Below are 17,012 nucleotides of genomic sequence, written 5' to 3'. Positions count from 1 at the left end.
TCGGATGTGGAGACCAATTCAACATCAAAAGTAGAAGAGGAAGTGAATTTGGTCACATTTGAGGAAAAGGATGAAGAAAGGTCACCCACAGGTGTGGATAAGGAAGATGAGGCATCATCCAAGATAAGTGAAGAGGATGAAGAAGAGGTCTTGGAAGTGGTCAACCTAGCAAGCACCTCCACTGAAGTCAAGTTAAAGGACCACATAATATGCTTCGGGTGCAATGAAAAGGGGCACTACAAGAGTAGATGTCCATTGGGTAAGAAAGAGGCATCTCCTAAACTCATTTCAATTCATTTTGAATCTAATTTGAGTTGTAGGAAGAAGAAAGAGAAAAAACACATAGTGTGCTTCACATGTGGTGAGTGGGGTTACTACAACACCAAATGCCCAAGGAAGAAAGAAATCAAAAAGTTAGCGCATTTGAAGAAGGAGGAGAAGAAGTGGAGGAAGAATGGAGGCTCATGTCAAGGGGAAGCTTCAAAGGTAAAGGGTAAGGTAAACCCTTATTTAAATTTAAAGTCAAATTTAAATTCCTCCATGCATACTAGGAATAATTGCTATTATTTACCCATGCATAACTTTAGATTTAAATATCATGATAAGAGTAAGGTAAATGTAGATTATAACCCTAGGAGACTCATTCATGATAAATCTAGAAATGATAGACCTAAGGAGACCCAAGGCATTCATCCCAAGAAGGGGAGACATATGCCTAAAAAAATGGGTAGGTTTAGGAATGTCCATGGTGGACATGTTGACTCTAGGTTTAGGAACCTAGAAAGGAAAAATCAAGCTTTGAAGGTAAAGCTTGATAAATTGGAGAAAACCATAGAAAGATTCAATGTTGGATCTAAGTGTTTAGGTATGGTGTTGGGTAGCCAAAGACCCAACAATGATAGATCGGGTTTGGGATACCAATCTAATGTCTCCAAGGCTAAGAGAAAGTCATATGCTAGGGTTGCTTATGACTATAGCAAGGAGAAGCCAATAAATGGAAAGGGAAAGTCATTTAATGGTAAGGAAAAATTAACCAAGGACAAGGTGTCCAAGGTTAAGAAAGTTAGGTTTGTAGGCCAAGTGTCACCGGAGGTGCACCGATGTGGCCTAGCCATTGTGGATGAGTCACCTAAGGAGGTGTCTAAGGTTAAGAGCTCTAGGGGGAGCTCAAAGAGTCAATTTGGGGCCCATGGCTAATATATCTCAAGTGGATTTTACTTGGGAGTTTAGGTTGGGTCATGGAATGTGCCAATTGGTTTGGAGACGAACTTGAGTCTCAAACCTAGGGAATTGGCACACATGGGTTGTGTTTCATACTTAGGAATATGACATTGGGATCATATAGCATGATAATTGATTTTGGATGTATAGATGTCATATAAACAAATGCTAGGGATGCATTGTGGGTTAGTATGGGCAAATACATCAAGAGGAAGCCAAAACTAGGACTTTAGGTTAAGGTTCAATTGAACTTTTTAGCTAGTTTTGAATTTTTATGTCAATCTTGGGATTGGTGATAGATATATTTTTATATATATTTTTTCCAAGTAGACATTGATATAATAGACCTCTTCACAAAATTTGAGAATTTTTAGAGGTCTGTGGAATTTCTGGTGTATTTCTGAAGTTGATTAGAAAAGGTTAATTTTTTTCAAAAATAACGTACCAGTCGACTGCTACAGTTAGCAGTCGACTGGTAACAGTGTTTTTGAGCAGAGAATGTCTCTGTAATCTCATTTCGATAAGGGCAGTCGACTGGTACTTCTTGCAGTCAACTGATACTAGTCTGAAAGTGTTTTCAGAACTAGATTTTGACCGGGTCAGCTCGTATAGATGTATGAGATCCATGGGGGATAAATACACGAGTTTAGGGTCAGTTGGATGATAAGTTTTCAACAATTGGGATATTGTTCGAAAACTTTTTGGATGTTAGACAAAGAGGGAGAAGTAAGGTTTAGTTGGAAAAACCTTAGTATCTTTGCGTAGAGGAAGCCTTGTGATAGGTTCTTAAATATCCCAGTGGGAAAATCCTAGCTCATTGGGAAGCATAGGTGTAGGAGGAGCTTTGGGATAGGTTCCAATGCATTCGCAATATAAGTCCAAGTGTGTAGCCTTGGCAACGTAAGTCCATTCGGCGTTGTAAGTCCAAGTGTATAGCTTTGGCATCGTAAGTCCATTCGGCAGTGTAAGTCCAAGTGTGTAGCCTTGGCATCTTAAGTCCAATGTTTTCAGCATGTTTATTTGCTATTTGTTTTTCCTAACTTAAATGTATTGCCAAACATCAAAAAGGAGGAGATTGTTAGAGCAATCTCAATGGTCCGTGCGACAATGTGTTTTGGTGTTTTGGCAAAAGGTTTAAGTTAGGTTCACCCTTGTATTTGATATGTGTATTTGAGTTGTGCAAGTTTGCAGGATACACGTGTGACTCAGATTGATGGCTTCGGGTCCAGTGAAGGATGAAGCATCTGAGGGACCGTGGACAAGGCAGCGAGGACAAGGGCCGAGGGAAGCGACTTCGAGGCATACGCGAAGGATGGCATTGGGGACGAGTCGCGGGCTTGAATGCATCGGAGGGACGAGAGCCAAAGGAAGTAGGCTTGAAAGCAAGAGGTCAAGGCTGCAAAGAAGTGTCAAGTGAGTCATAAGGGTGAGGGTCCGAGTGCTGAGAGATTGTACTCGGAGTAAAACCCTAGTTTTAGAGTTTTACTGTAACAGTACTGTAGCGTTACTGTAGCAGTCGGCTGCACCAGTCGACTGGTGCAGTCGACTAGCAGCGAACAGAATGTTTTTGTTCTCTCGGTTAGTGTGGAGCAGTCGACTGCTAGTTTTATCAGTCGACTGGTATCGAGCCGTTGGGATGTAATGGTCGAATTTTCACAGAGGACAGTCGACTGCATATTTTGGCAGTCGACTGGTAGGCGGGGTTTTCAACCCGCGACTTATATAACCAAGGCTTGGAAGCTTGGTTATCCCTGACGAAATTGGACTTGGTTAAAGTCTAATTAGTAGTCTTTGTGTTCAAGAGATCTTTGTGTGTCAAGAGGTCTTGGTTGGAGTTGTAGTGAGGTTTCTCCACCCACAAGGAGGTTGAGCTAGTCGGAGTTTGCCGGGGACTAATCCACCAACGGATTGAGGGATTGTCTATCTTACAGACACGCCGTGGAGTAGGAGCAAGTTATCTCCGAACCACGTAAACGAACATGTTAGCGGTTTGCATTTCCTTTCTTAGTTTTAGTCTTTCTACTTGTTTGTTTGTATTTCCGCTTGCGCACTAACATTGTAGAAAGAAGCGAGTATTTGGGGGTGCCATCTATCCAACCCCCCTTCAAGCCGGCCACCAATTCCTTACAAGAAAGGTATAACTAGTTATTTGTTTCCACATCATAACTAGTTCATGTTCTTTGTATAGATCTTGAAAAACTAAATACAAGAGGCTATCGATTTTAGTTTATCGTTTCATTATCGATTTTATTTTTCGATATCATGTTTCGATATTGTGTTTCTATTGAGGTCTCTATAGTTAAATCTAGTTTACTGTAAGAAGTTAAATATCCAATTTTTTTTGAAAGGCTTTGTCTAGAAAGTGGTGGATGATCCCATACCCAAGAAGGCCTAGTGTCTCGCTATGTTTAACTTGGAAGTCAGTCTTTGAAATAGATATTTAATGAACTTCTGTAATATGGTTTAACTTAGGAAGATTACATCGGTTAAACTTGGAGTAAAAATGTTAAGTATCGTTTCCAATCCAAGTTTAACTTCTGAAGGACAATTTGGATTAATAATGTTAAGCATCATTTGCAATCCAAATTTAACTTCAGTAGAGCACATGGGTAGCTAGGATACTTCTATGCTTGTACAAATTTTTATACAAGGGAAGTAGAACGGTATTCCGAGTAGCAACCAACAATTAGTATCAGAGCTAGATTTTATCCTCTGTGTGTTTGGTTTTAAGTTTAATTATGCATATGTCATACATAATTTAGGCATGATAATAGTAGGATGAGCAAATAGATTAACTCTGTGGTTGCAGACATCCTAGATCCAACTATTATATTCATGTTGTGTTTGTGTGTGATTGGACGCTCGGACATGTCGAGGGCATTTTATGTGTGTGCATGATTGTAATATTAAATATATCAAGAGCTGTATTAGTTATTAGGATTTTACATTTTGTTCAATCTAGACTTTATGTACATTCCTTTGTGGAATATAGGATCGATATATGTAAAATTTTATTTTTATCGCGGATCGTATCCTTGCGAGGCGTGGTGCTATTTAAGGAGCAGAGCCGCAGTGGAAAAGGAAGCTCGGTGGACGCGATGACATGAGCCCCAGGGTTGGTGGCTAGGTTTAACGACTGCTAGGGCTAGCGACACACGAAAGACAGTGATGGAAGAAGCCATAATAGTTGAAAAATTATTTTTCATATTTATTGCTTTTATTTGCTGTGATGTGTGTGTGTGCATGATAAAATCCTCAACTCAAATAACTAAGTGGGAGAGAGATTTTTAGATAAATTCCACGTTCTCCATTACTGGTTTGAAAGTGATGCAAGCAAACTTGCGCGTTGGCTTTGAGTGCCTTCCTCCATATTGGATGAGTTTGTTTGTGGATCACTAGATCAAACTTCTTTTATGAATAATTATAGAAAATTATTTAGGAGTGTGTGATCTTCCCCATCTGAAGGGGCACAGTCCTATTTAATGGACTAAGTATCAAGTAATGATATACACTTAGGCGCATTTAATAGTATCCTCCTCATCGGAGTCACTGCTATTATTTGTGTGACCAAAGGAATACCAACTATTAATTTTATTTGTCAAGTAATGCCCACATGGTCACATTCGGTCCAGCAGATCGATCTAGTACCTTGGGGAACATTTCAAGGGTTCACTGAAGAAGTTCATGCCCCTAGTCAATCATAATTTCAAGATCTAAAGGAGGTTATACAACAAATGCAACAACAACAAGAGGCATATATCCAGTCTCAACAAAGAAATGAAGCATCACTACAAAATTGTCAGATGTATCTAGATCAAATTGCAGCATCCATCAGCCAGCGACAAGCAAACTATCTAGTGAAGAGATGAATTATAGAGCTTGTGACAACTCTGATCCTAATCCTAAAGCTCTACATGACTCCTCTGATTTTGTGTGTTGTGATGATATAGTTGTAGTTGATCCTAACTCTGATGATAATATTATTGCTGTAGATATTGTTGATGCAGGTGTTGTTGGTGATGTTGAAGAGCTAACTGAACTTGATTACACATCTATTGATAAGGAAAGTGTAGGGACTTGCATGGTGGAAGCAATGTCCTAAGAATCACTTAGTTTTATTGCACGACCACATGATGATGAGAGTGTAGGGATTGATGCTGTAGAAGCAAAGCCCCAAGAATCACTCCCTTTGGTCGCAGAACCACTAGAGCTAGAATCTGAACCAGAGGAGGAAGTTACATCCATTATTCTAGAACTTCCAGGTATATTTTAATACAGCAAGGTTAGTATTTCTTGTGATCTTTTAGAGAATTCCATAGAGGTTCATAATATTGATTTTATTGGATGTGAATCATATTTGGATTCATGTTTGTCTAAGTTTGATATTATTTCATCTCTTCCTTACCCCACATGCGTGTGGAAAGTGTGTTCTATCCTTGGCCTTGTAGGTTTTTACAGGCCCTTGGATTGGATACTTTTACTGAACCGTCTCCAGCCGCCAGGAACTAAAGAGAAAATGATGGAAGAAGCAATTCTCTCCTTAGCTTGAATCACTCCACTTCCGGGCTGGATGCTCAAATTGAATCTTCTCCAACCGTCAGGATGGATTTTTTCCTCGAGTTGTTACCCTATTGCCGGCGTGGCTTCTACTTCTAAACCATCTTCAACTACTAGGAATAAAGGGGAGTTTATTCCTTTCCTTCCTTTTCTTGCTTTCCTTTATCTTTATACTTGCATGTTTGTTTGCTTCTATACTTTGCTTTCTTGTTTTGCATTTTGTTTGGTTTTGTTTATACCTTGCTTGATTTTGAGTCATATCTGCCTACATGTCCCTTTATAATGCTTTGAGAATCATAAAAGACAATTAAGTTTAACTATCAAAATTTGGTTTCCTTGGTATGGTTAGGAACATTAATTGTATTTAGTCATTTGTTGTGGTAATGGACTCTATCTTGTTAGATTATGCATGATATTTTTGTTATTCACCTAGTGAGGTTGTTGCCATGCTTATCCTTAATCCTCTTGTGTGTGATAGCACTTGTGATACTTGACAATCAAAACTTGCTTTGATTCTTTTTGAAATTACAGTAACATAAGCTTGCATGAATATAATAGAGGCAAATTTTCTTATTGATCTCTTAATTGTTCCTCTACTTTGTTGTTATTACCAATAAACATTCTGCCTATTGTTTCCAAGTTTCATTATAACTCCCTTGTCGTATATTTTCATTGTCATTATATTTTCACTATCATATCTTTATTGATTCATTCTTTCCTTGGTCATGTGATGAGAGAATTGGGTGATTGCATGATGAGTTACATTTTCTTTATCACATCTTTATTAGTTTATTTTTAGCCCCCTTGTAACACCCCTAGAAAGCCTAGAAGGGTAATGGGAGTACGAATGAAAAGAGGATGTAAATACTCTATGTTAAATATTAAGATGGATTTAGATGATTAAAACTTTATGAAAGAAAAATAAAGTTGAGAATATAATCATCTATACATGATTTAAAATGTATGGAATTAATGTGGACAAAAGAAAGAAATAAGAGATAATATGTACATGTATGAAATATTTATGCATAATGCATAATATATATGAATTATTATGTGTAAAAGAAAATAAAATGTTAGAAGAGAGATTGAACCTTGGATCTCTTGTAGGGAACATGTATAGGATACCAAAGGGGATAGGAGAATTATTAGTAAAGAGAGGAAGGATTAAGTAGTTAAGAATAAGAAAGGATTCTTTCTACTTAAAAAGAAAAAGAAGTAAAAATATGCATAACCAAGTTTTGAACCTTGGTTCTCTTGTGGATGCATGCATGTGTTAACCAATTGGGATAAGAGAGGATATTGTAAGAGGAGAGATAGAAAATTTTATTAAAGGAGAGAAAAGAGAGAGATTAAGAGAGAACTCACAAGGCATATCTCTAGAATATTCCTATCATAAAGAAGAGGAATAAATGGGGAGGATGAATCAAGTCAAATTTCCTCCCCTCATTTTAGTATAAATAGGCATGGAGGGTGACTTCAAATTCATCCTCCACTCCTCTCCCTCTCCTCCTCCCTCTTGTGCCGAGACCCCTCTCTTCTTCTTCTTGTTGCCAAGCAACACAAGAGGAAGGAAGCTCCTCTTCCTCCTCACTCCCTCCCTCTTCTTTCTTCCTTGTTGTTGCCGAGCAACACAAGAGGGAGAAGCTTCTTCTTCCTCCCCTCTCCACCAAAAGACCTAACCACTCCTTTCCCTCCATTGGTGCCGAACCTAGCAAGCAAGAAGAAAGGTCCAAGCAAGTTCTCAATTCTAGAAAACTTAAGCGAAGAAGGTAAGCTTCCCCTCACCTGTGGTACAAGGCTTTTTATATGTTTTTATGATTTTATGAGAATTTTAAAACCTAGAAACAAGTATGAGAAAATTCGGTTAAGAAGAGCTTTCGAAATCTAGTGATGTTTAACTAGTCTTCACTAAATGATAGATTTTCTATGCCATGGAAAAAGATTCTTCTTCATGTTTTTATACCTATATGATGCTTGATAAGAGGAGCACTTAACCCTAGAATTTCAGCCAAAAATATTTTTTAAGAGGCTAGAGAAATTCATTATTTTACTCAACTAGTACAAGGTTCTTCCTATGAAATGTTAGGGACCATGTAATTAGTTTTCTTGCTTAGAAGATGTTTGAACTAAAAGGAAACCCACCCATATGTTTCGGCCAAGAAGGGGTTTAGGGTTAGAAATACCCTTAAATTTAAATAAACATGCTCATGAGGTAGGATACAAAGATGTTAAAAGACTTGTATGTTTCGGCCAAGTTGTTCATGAACTAAATTTATATGTTTGTTTCTTAGTAAATTTTACCATGAAACTCACTTAGGTTTTCATGCTTTAGACTACTTAAAAACCTAGCTAAAGAATGGTAGGTTTCGGCCATGATATGTGATAGCATATGAAAGGCTATACATAATGAGAAGAATGAAATTTATGTAAATGCCATGATATGTGATAGCATATGAAATGCTATACATAATAAGAAGAATGAGATTTATGTAAATGCCATGATATGTGATAGCATATGAAATGCTATACATAATGAGAAGAATGAAATATATGTAAATGCCATGATATGTGATAGCATATGAAATGCTATACATAATGAGAAGAATGAAATTATGTGAATGCCATGATATGTAATAACATATGAAATGCTATACATAATGAGAAGAATGAAAAATGAAATGCATGAAAGATTGTTAAGGATATGATATGATAGTTATGCATGATAAATTACTTTGTATGGTTTGTACCAAGGGTGGGCTCCGTAAACGCCCCGGGGTCGATGGAATAAGACTCGGGCCTCGTCAGTAATGGGCTTCTGATGCCCTAGGTCGATGGAGTAAGACTCGGGCCTAGTATGTATGTATGGTAGGGTTCAAGACTTGCTACCTTGGACCTACGTATGATGTATGTGGTACAAACCGGGATCCCCAATGATGATGATGATATTAATTTCAAGTACTTACAAGTATAAGTTTTCAAATTCATGATGCATTGCCTGCATATGTGCTTGAATTAGCTAATGATTTGATATGATGCCATGATGATATTAATTTCATGATGATATGAATATGATACCTTTGTATGTTATATGCTTATGATATTACGCATGATATTAATATACGATGATTCGGTTTTAGTGAGTAGGAAAGGAACTTACTGAGCCATGAGTGCTCACAGCTTACTTTCCTTGTACCGCAGATCAAAGAACTGGATGAACTAGAGGAGCAACAGGAGGAGCGGATAAGGATGTGTGTGGTGGTGGCTCGGCAAAGAACGATTCGGACAGATTAATATGATTAGTTATAGAATCAATATATGCATATTTCATCTGTGATATCATGCTTAATAAATTAAATTCTTTAAAGTTTTTATTCTTCCGCTGTTATAGTAAAACATGTACGTAAGTAGTATAAGAACGTAGCGCCGCCTTTGGTTGGGTAAGAAGGACGGGCGTTTACAGTTGGTATCAGAGCGAGGTTTTGCCAGCTCACTACACACACATCAAGCTCCTTCCTGCCGCTCCAAGTAATTACAGTTGCTTAATTTATTTATATGCAAATATTTGTATGATACTCTAGGATGCATGAATGGTAGCCTAGGAAGGATACCTTAAACTATACCCTAGAGAATGGTGCATAATGATAAGTAGGTGATATGCTAAGATGCATGAATGGTAGCCTAGATACAAGAACCTTAGGCTATAACATATGAGGAATAATGAATCTTTAAAATCTTGAAGAAATGGACTATATCCCGTTCGAATACGATTCCGAGGATGTGGAATATTCTGGCGAATACCTCGAGTTCGCGGATGAACCTGAGATGCTGGAATACTTCGCCGCGGGATCTCCGGAACACGGCGAGTTCGGAGAAGAAGATCTCGAGGAAATCGAGGAAGGAAATTTGAACGATTATGAAGATGAAAATGAAGAAATTATGGAATACTATGAAGAAGAGAACGAGCTTCCTGAGATGGTCGAGGATGAATTTAACCTTGCTGAATACATGGAAATGGGTTTCAACCCCAACGATATAATAGACTTCGAGTGGGGACTGAACAACCTCGAGGAGGAACTAGACGAAGACCCGATGGAACTGGACGAACCTGTTGAAGAAGACGAGGGAATGGATGAAGAGACAATAATCGACCCGGAAGAGGCACCGGAGATTCAACCTCCGATAATGCCTGATCCACCCCAGGATGGTCTGGGCAAGTCGATACAGGTTGGGTTGATAATGACTACTGCTCTCATGTCCTTTATGGCAGGAGTAGTCGCAACCTACCTGGCTGTTTAAGAGAAGAAGTTATGTAATAAAAGCTTTTTGATGAATACAAAGAGTAGAAATGGTATCAATTTAAGTATAAGGATGATAATACCATCGGCTAGATCTTGACGTGTAAGAAAGATAAGGTAATCTAAAGGTGATATGACAACCTAAGAAAGAATACCTCAATGATGACCCAAAAATGGCATGAAACCTAGACATGATGTGTTAAGATATTCATGCATGAATGATAACTTAGGCTAATCTTGTCATCATTTAGGAAATCAGGTATGGCTAGAAGACGAAATGCTAGAACGGAGGAGACAGTACCTCCACCTGATTGGGCACAAGTAGTTACTGAGCTACAACGACAGCTTACGGAACAGCAACAAATGATTGCTGCCATGATAAATCAACAAGGGAATCCCGCTACCCCAAATCAGAATAATACGCCAAACATACCAGTAGTGGAACCGGAGCCAGTGGCAGCACCAGTACCACCAGTGAATCTGGCACCGGTAGTTCGTCCGGAAGCGTATATAATCCAGTGGCAAAGACTGAGGCCGGAGAAATTCTCTGGAAATTGTGAAGCATGGGACGCACAAGCTTGGTTTAAGACGATGGAGAGCATGGTAGAACTATTGGACTGGCCTGAGCATGAAAAGGTCAAATGCGTATCCTTCTGTCTCACAGGAGACGCCCGAATGTGGTGGGACAGAGTGAAAGTGAAAAGACCAGTGAACCAAATGAGTTGGACAGATTTTGAGACGGAATTCTTTCAAGAATTCTTCCACACTCGGGTGACAAGTAGGCACTATGATGAATTCATCGAATTTCGGCAAGGTGACCTAACGGTAGAAGAAGCGATGAAAAGATTCAACCGCCTGGCACGACTATGCCCGGAATTAGTTAGGACGGAGGGAGAAAGGGTCAGGCTTATGCTAAAGATGCTCAGACCCGAGATAGCACTTAATGTGGCCGGCGGAGTTAACAGACCACGGACCACAGAAGAGTTAGTTAGCAGTGCCCTGAATACTGAACACTACCTGAAGGCACTAGACAAGGACAAGAAGCAAGCTCAGAAGGAAGAACTGGAAAATGTTAAAGCCAACTGGAAAGGGAACCACGGCGGAAAGGGAAAACGACGGAATGACACTGAGATTGGTCCGTCCAACAAGCAGCTCAAGTTTTCTCTGTGCAATACATGTGGGAAGAAACATCCAGGGACATGTCGTACGGGCACTAATAGGTGCTACAACTGTGGGATAGAGGGTCATAAAGCAAAAGACTGTCGTAAGGGCAAAATTAAATGCTACGACTGTGGACTAGAAGGACATCTATCTAGAGACTGCCCTACTAAAGCACCACAGTATGTTTCGAATCAAGGCGGTCCCGCAAGGTTACACCAACTGCAGACTTCCATTGAGGGACCCTCAATAAGTCAAGGGAGATTAGAAGCTCCACCAACATCTAAGGGAATCTGAGCAGAAATTGTCATTCTAAGTTCGGGGACGAACTTTCAATAAGTAGGGGAGATTGTAACACCCCTAGAAAGCCTAGAAGGGTAATGGGAGTACGAATGAAAAGAGGATGTAAATACTCTATGTTAAATATTAAGATGGATTTAGATGATTAAAACTTTATGAAAGAAAAATAAAGTTGAGAATATAATCATCTATACATGATTTAAAATGTATGGAATTAATGTGGACAAAAGAAAGAAATAAGAGATAATATGTACATGTATGAAATATTTATGCATAATGCATAATATATATGAATTATTATGTGTAAAAGAAAATAAAATGTTAGAAGAGAGATTGAACCTTGGATCTCTTGTAGGGAACATGTATAGGATACCAAAAGGGATAGGAGAATTATTAGTAAAGAGAGGAAGGATTAAGTAGTTAAGAATAAGAAAGGATTCTTTCTACTTAAAAAGAAAAAGAAGTAAAAATATGCATAACCAAGTTTTGAACCTTGGTTCTCTTGTGGATGCATGCATGTGTTAACCAATTGGGATAAGAGAGGATATTGTAAGAGGAGAGATAGAAAATTTTATTAAAGGAGAGAAAAGAGAGAGATTAAGAGAGAACTCACAAGGCATATCTCTAGAATATTCCTATCATAAAGAAGAGGAATAAATGGGGAGGATGAATCAAGTCAAATTTCCTCCCCTCATTTTAGTATAAATAGGCATGGAGGGGTGACTTCAAATTCATCCTCCACTCCTCTCCCTCTCCTCCTCCCTCTTGTGCCGAGACCCCTATCTTCTTCTTCTTGTTGCCAAGCAACACAAGAGGAAGGAAGCTCCTCTTCCTCCTCACTCCCTCCCTCTTCTTTCTTCCTTGTTGTTGCCGAGCAACACAAGAGGGAGAAGCTTCTTCTTCCTCCCCTCTCCACCAAAAGACCTAACCACTCCTTTCCCTCCATTGGTGCCGAACCTAGCAAGCAAGAAGAAAGGTCCAAGCAAGTTCTCAATTCTAGAAAACTTAAGCGAAGAAGGTAAGCTTCCCCTCACCTGTGGTACAAGGCTTTTTATATGTTTTTATGATTTTATGAGAATTTTAAAACCTAGAAACAAGAATGAGAAAATTCGGTTAAGAAGAGCTTTCGAAATCTAGTGATGTTTAACTAGTCTTCACTAAATGATAGATTTTCTATGCCATGGAAAAGGATTCTTCTTCATGTTTTTATACCTATATGATGCTTGATAAGAGGAGCACTTAACCCTATAATTTCAGCCAAAAATATTTTTTAAGAGGCTAGAGAAATTCATTATTTTACTCAACTAGTACAAGGTTCTTCCTATGAAATGTTAGGGACCATGTAATTAGTTTTCTTGCTTAGAAGATGTTTGAACTAAAAGGAAACCCACCCATATGTTTCGGCCAAGAAGGGGTTTAGGGTTAGAAATACCCTTAAATTTAAATAAACATGCTCATGAGGTAGGATACAAAGATGTTAAAAGACTTGTATGTTTCGGCCAAGTTGTTCATGAACTAAATTTATATGTTTGTTTCTTAGTAAATTTTACCATGAAACTCACTTAGGTTTTCATGCTTTAGACTACTTAAAAACCTAGCTAAAGAATGGTAGGTTTCGGCCATGATATGTGATAGCATATGAAAGGCTATACATAATGAGAAGAATGAAATTTATGTAAATGTCATGATATGTGATAGCATATGAAATGCTATACATAATAAGAAGAATGAGATTTATGTAAATGCCATGATATGTGATAGCATATGAAATGCTATACATAATGAGAAGAATGAAATATATGTAAATGCCATGATATGTGATAGCATATGAAATGCTATACATAATGAGAAGAATGAAATTATGTGAATGCCATGATATGTAATAACATATGAAATGCTATACATAATGAGAAGAATGAAAAATGAAATGCATGAAAGATTGTTAAGGATATGATATGATAGTTATGCATGATAAATTACTTTGTATGGTTTGTACCAAGGGTGGGCTCCGTAAACGCCCCGGGGTCGATGGAATAAGACTCGGGCCTCGTCAGTAATGGGCTTCTGATGCCCTAGGTCGATGGAGTAAGACTCGGGCCTAGTATGTATGTATGGTAGGGTTCAAGACTTGCTACCTTGGACCTACGTATGATGTATGTGGTACAAACCGGGATCCCCAATGATGATGATGATATTAATTTCAAGTACTTACAAGTATAAGTTTTCAAATTCATGATGCATTGCCTGCATATGTGCTTGAATTAGCTAATGATTTGATATGATGCCATGATGATATTAATTTCATGATGATATGAATATGATACCTTTGTATGTTATATGCTTATGATATTACGCATGATATTAATATACGATGATTCGGTTTTAGTGAGTAGGAAAGGAACTTACTGAGCCATGAGTGCTCACAGCTTACTTTCCTTGTACCGCAGATCAAAGAACTGGATGAACTAGAGGAGCAACAGGAGGAGCGGATAAGGATGTGTGTGGTGGTGGCTCGGCAAAGAACGATTCGGACAGATTAATATGATTAGTTATAGAATCAATATATGCATATTTCATCTGTGATATCATGCTTAATAAATTAAATTCTTTAAAGTTTTTATTCTTCCGCTGTTATAGTAAAACATGTACGTAAGTAGTATAAGAACGTAGCGCCGCCTTTGGTTGGGTAAGAAGGACGGGCGTTTACACCCCTATTGTTATGAGTTTTAAATGATTTGTCATATTATCCGAGACAGGCAAGTTTAAGTGTGGGGGGAGGCAAATTTGTATGGACGAATGCTTGTCGGAAAAAAAAATCTCTCTATGTACTAAAAAACAAAGAAGGAAAAAGAACATCAAAAAAAGTTGAAAAGGAATAAAAAGAGAGGAAAAAAATTCTCAAGCATTTGTTATTTTGTTAGTGATAAACAAGAAGAAATATCTCCATGGAAAGATTGATGTATATCCATTTAATATTGTTATTGAGAAATACTCATGAGTTAAATTGTTATTATATACGTGTATTTTGGAGATGTTATAGTGGTTGATGTATATCACATTGAGAATGTGCAAAGAGAGTTGAGTGTTGGATGTTTGAATGAGTTTTTGAGTATATTGTTTGATTATATTCTTCATGTTGAATACCCCAATGCTCTCATATTCTCTTTGAATTCCTTTATTGTCTATCCTTGTTCTATTGTTTACATGTGAGATTTCATTATTATTCATGATAAGTCCTCTTGATTTATGTGTACTTATATTTACAGTAGTGGAGAAGTAGAAAATAAGCAACAATATGGTAGTGCAATGTCATGAGTGCTTTGGAAATGTGGCATGATTCGTTGGACATGATAAGTCCTCTTGATTTATGTGTACTTATGTTTACAGTAGTGGAGAAGTAGATAATAAGCAAGCATATGGTCTACGTTTTGATATGTGGCATGATTCATGACTCAAATCAAGCTAAAAGTTATACCCATTCAAAGTTTGGTCTGCTGCTCAAGTCAGATTGACACGGTCGTGCCAGGGAGGCATGACCATGTCAACTGAATTTTCTAGAAATGCTAGTTTCTATGGAGAATGGCGCGACCGTGCCAAGGGGCATGACCATAATAAGCACTACAGAACCCTTTTCTTCTCTTTTTTTCCTCTAAATTCATTTGAAGGAACACACCCATATCATAGATCATGACCAAAGTGTATTCCTTTCTATAGTTTCCCGTTCTAAGACTTTTTACTCCATTTTTGCTCCACGATTATGTTCTGTCAATCAAAAGTACAAGGAGCAATTTTCCGAACTAAAAGTATAGAAAGGAACAACAAGAAGATGTATGAATGCAAAAGATGCTCATGAAATAACACAAAACATATGCAAAATGGTACTAAAGAGCATGCATGAATAACACTCATCACTTCAGAAGTTGAAATGTATTCCACCTCAATGGTAGAATCAACAACGGTTCCCTATTTGGAACTTTGCAACTTATTACTATATCTAGACTAGGACTTGGAGTCATCCTTGTCTGTCTGGAAGTTGGCATTAGTACGAGAACATCCATTAAAATATCACACTCTACTTATTCACTATGGGAACATCCCTCAGCCCCTCTATTCTTATTCTCCCCAGGACCTTAGCGGGACCAAGTTTCTTTTCTTGGTCAACGTAGGATTATATTTCTCACTCTCCATGATCTCGGCGTAATTAAGCTTCTATCCTAAGTCGGTGCAAGTACTTGGATTTCCAAGTCTCTCCTGAGTGTTTAGCAGCTCTAACCTTCATCCAGTCCAGCTACTTGGCTCCTCAACGGGACCTCTTGAATCACTTTTATAACTCAACAACTCAAACGTTCCACACTTCCTAAATCCAACTTCAGTCAACTCTACTCCTCAGTCCGACTCGAAGGGGGACTATTGATCCAAGGGGCTTTTTTCCTTCTAACCTAGCAGATCTAGCCCATATGGATCTAGCCCACATGGAACAGACTCGAGATTTGATAGCCCATGAGAACTTAGAAGCATTCTCTATAAATAGGATAGCAAAGATTATGATAAAGGGGCTAGCTTTATTCTTCTTCTTTCAGTATCATTTTTTCTCAACCTAGTGCTGCTGGGTCATATCAGTCACGCTTGCGCCCACTGACATGGGTTGACTAACAGGCTTTGGAGTATATTGGGTGATTAGAGGTGGAGACTATATTGATGTAGATTCATGCATGCAAGGAAAGGTCGCACCCACATCAATTTCATTTATTTATTTACATGGTAGTAAAAGATGGAATTCATCATCCCAACTGTCCCATACAATTAATCCAACGACCATATGTGAGGAGGTTATGTGGTACTTTGTTAGGCACGTTGATTGGTATACTTTCCTATACATACATCAATTATTTTTTCAATGTATTTTTTTTAAATATGGGCCACTAATGTGTTTGCATACCCAATAGGCGCTATGCAATGGGTCAAAATCCTATATCACATGCATAATAGGTGAAAAATTTTGCTCATCCAAAGGTTGTGAATATAAACGAAATTTAAAATTGAGAATGAGTAAAATTTTAACATTTTTATAATATAAATTAACTAATCATTGCTAGATAATGGTGATTACAATAACATTGTTTAGGCACTCCCATTTTTCCATTTGTTGATGGTTTGCCCCTCCACACCCTCCTCTCCTACCTCCTTTTTTTTGTTTTATAAAAAATAGATCTTCACCTAGCATAATTATAGACTATCCTCTCTCTTTCTTCATTGGTCTTCTGAGCTGAGGGATTAAAGCAATCTTCCATATTATACTTTCCCTAGCTTTACTAGTCTTCCAAACCAAGGGATCGAGATAGTCTTCTATATTATCATTTACTAGCTTCATTGGTCTTCCAAACTTGGGATTGAGATTGTCTTCTATGTTAGGACATGTAGAGATTAGGAACGGGGATAGCTTCGTTTGCTTCTTCGAACTTGATTTGTTGTGAAAAC

This window comes from Zingiber officinale, chromosome 3A (genome assembly GCF_018446385.1).
Source record: "Zingiber officinale cultivar Zhangliang chromosome 3A, Zo_v1.1, whole genome shotgun sequence".
In the NCBI taxonomy this organism is placed as follows: domain Eukaryota; kingdom Viridiplantae; phylum Streptophyta; class Magnoliopsida; order Zingiberales; family Zingiberaceae; genus Zingiber; species Zingiber officinale.
The sequence above is the reverse complement of the archived record's forward strand: the minus strand, read 5'-3'. Positions refer to the sequence as shown.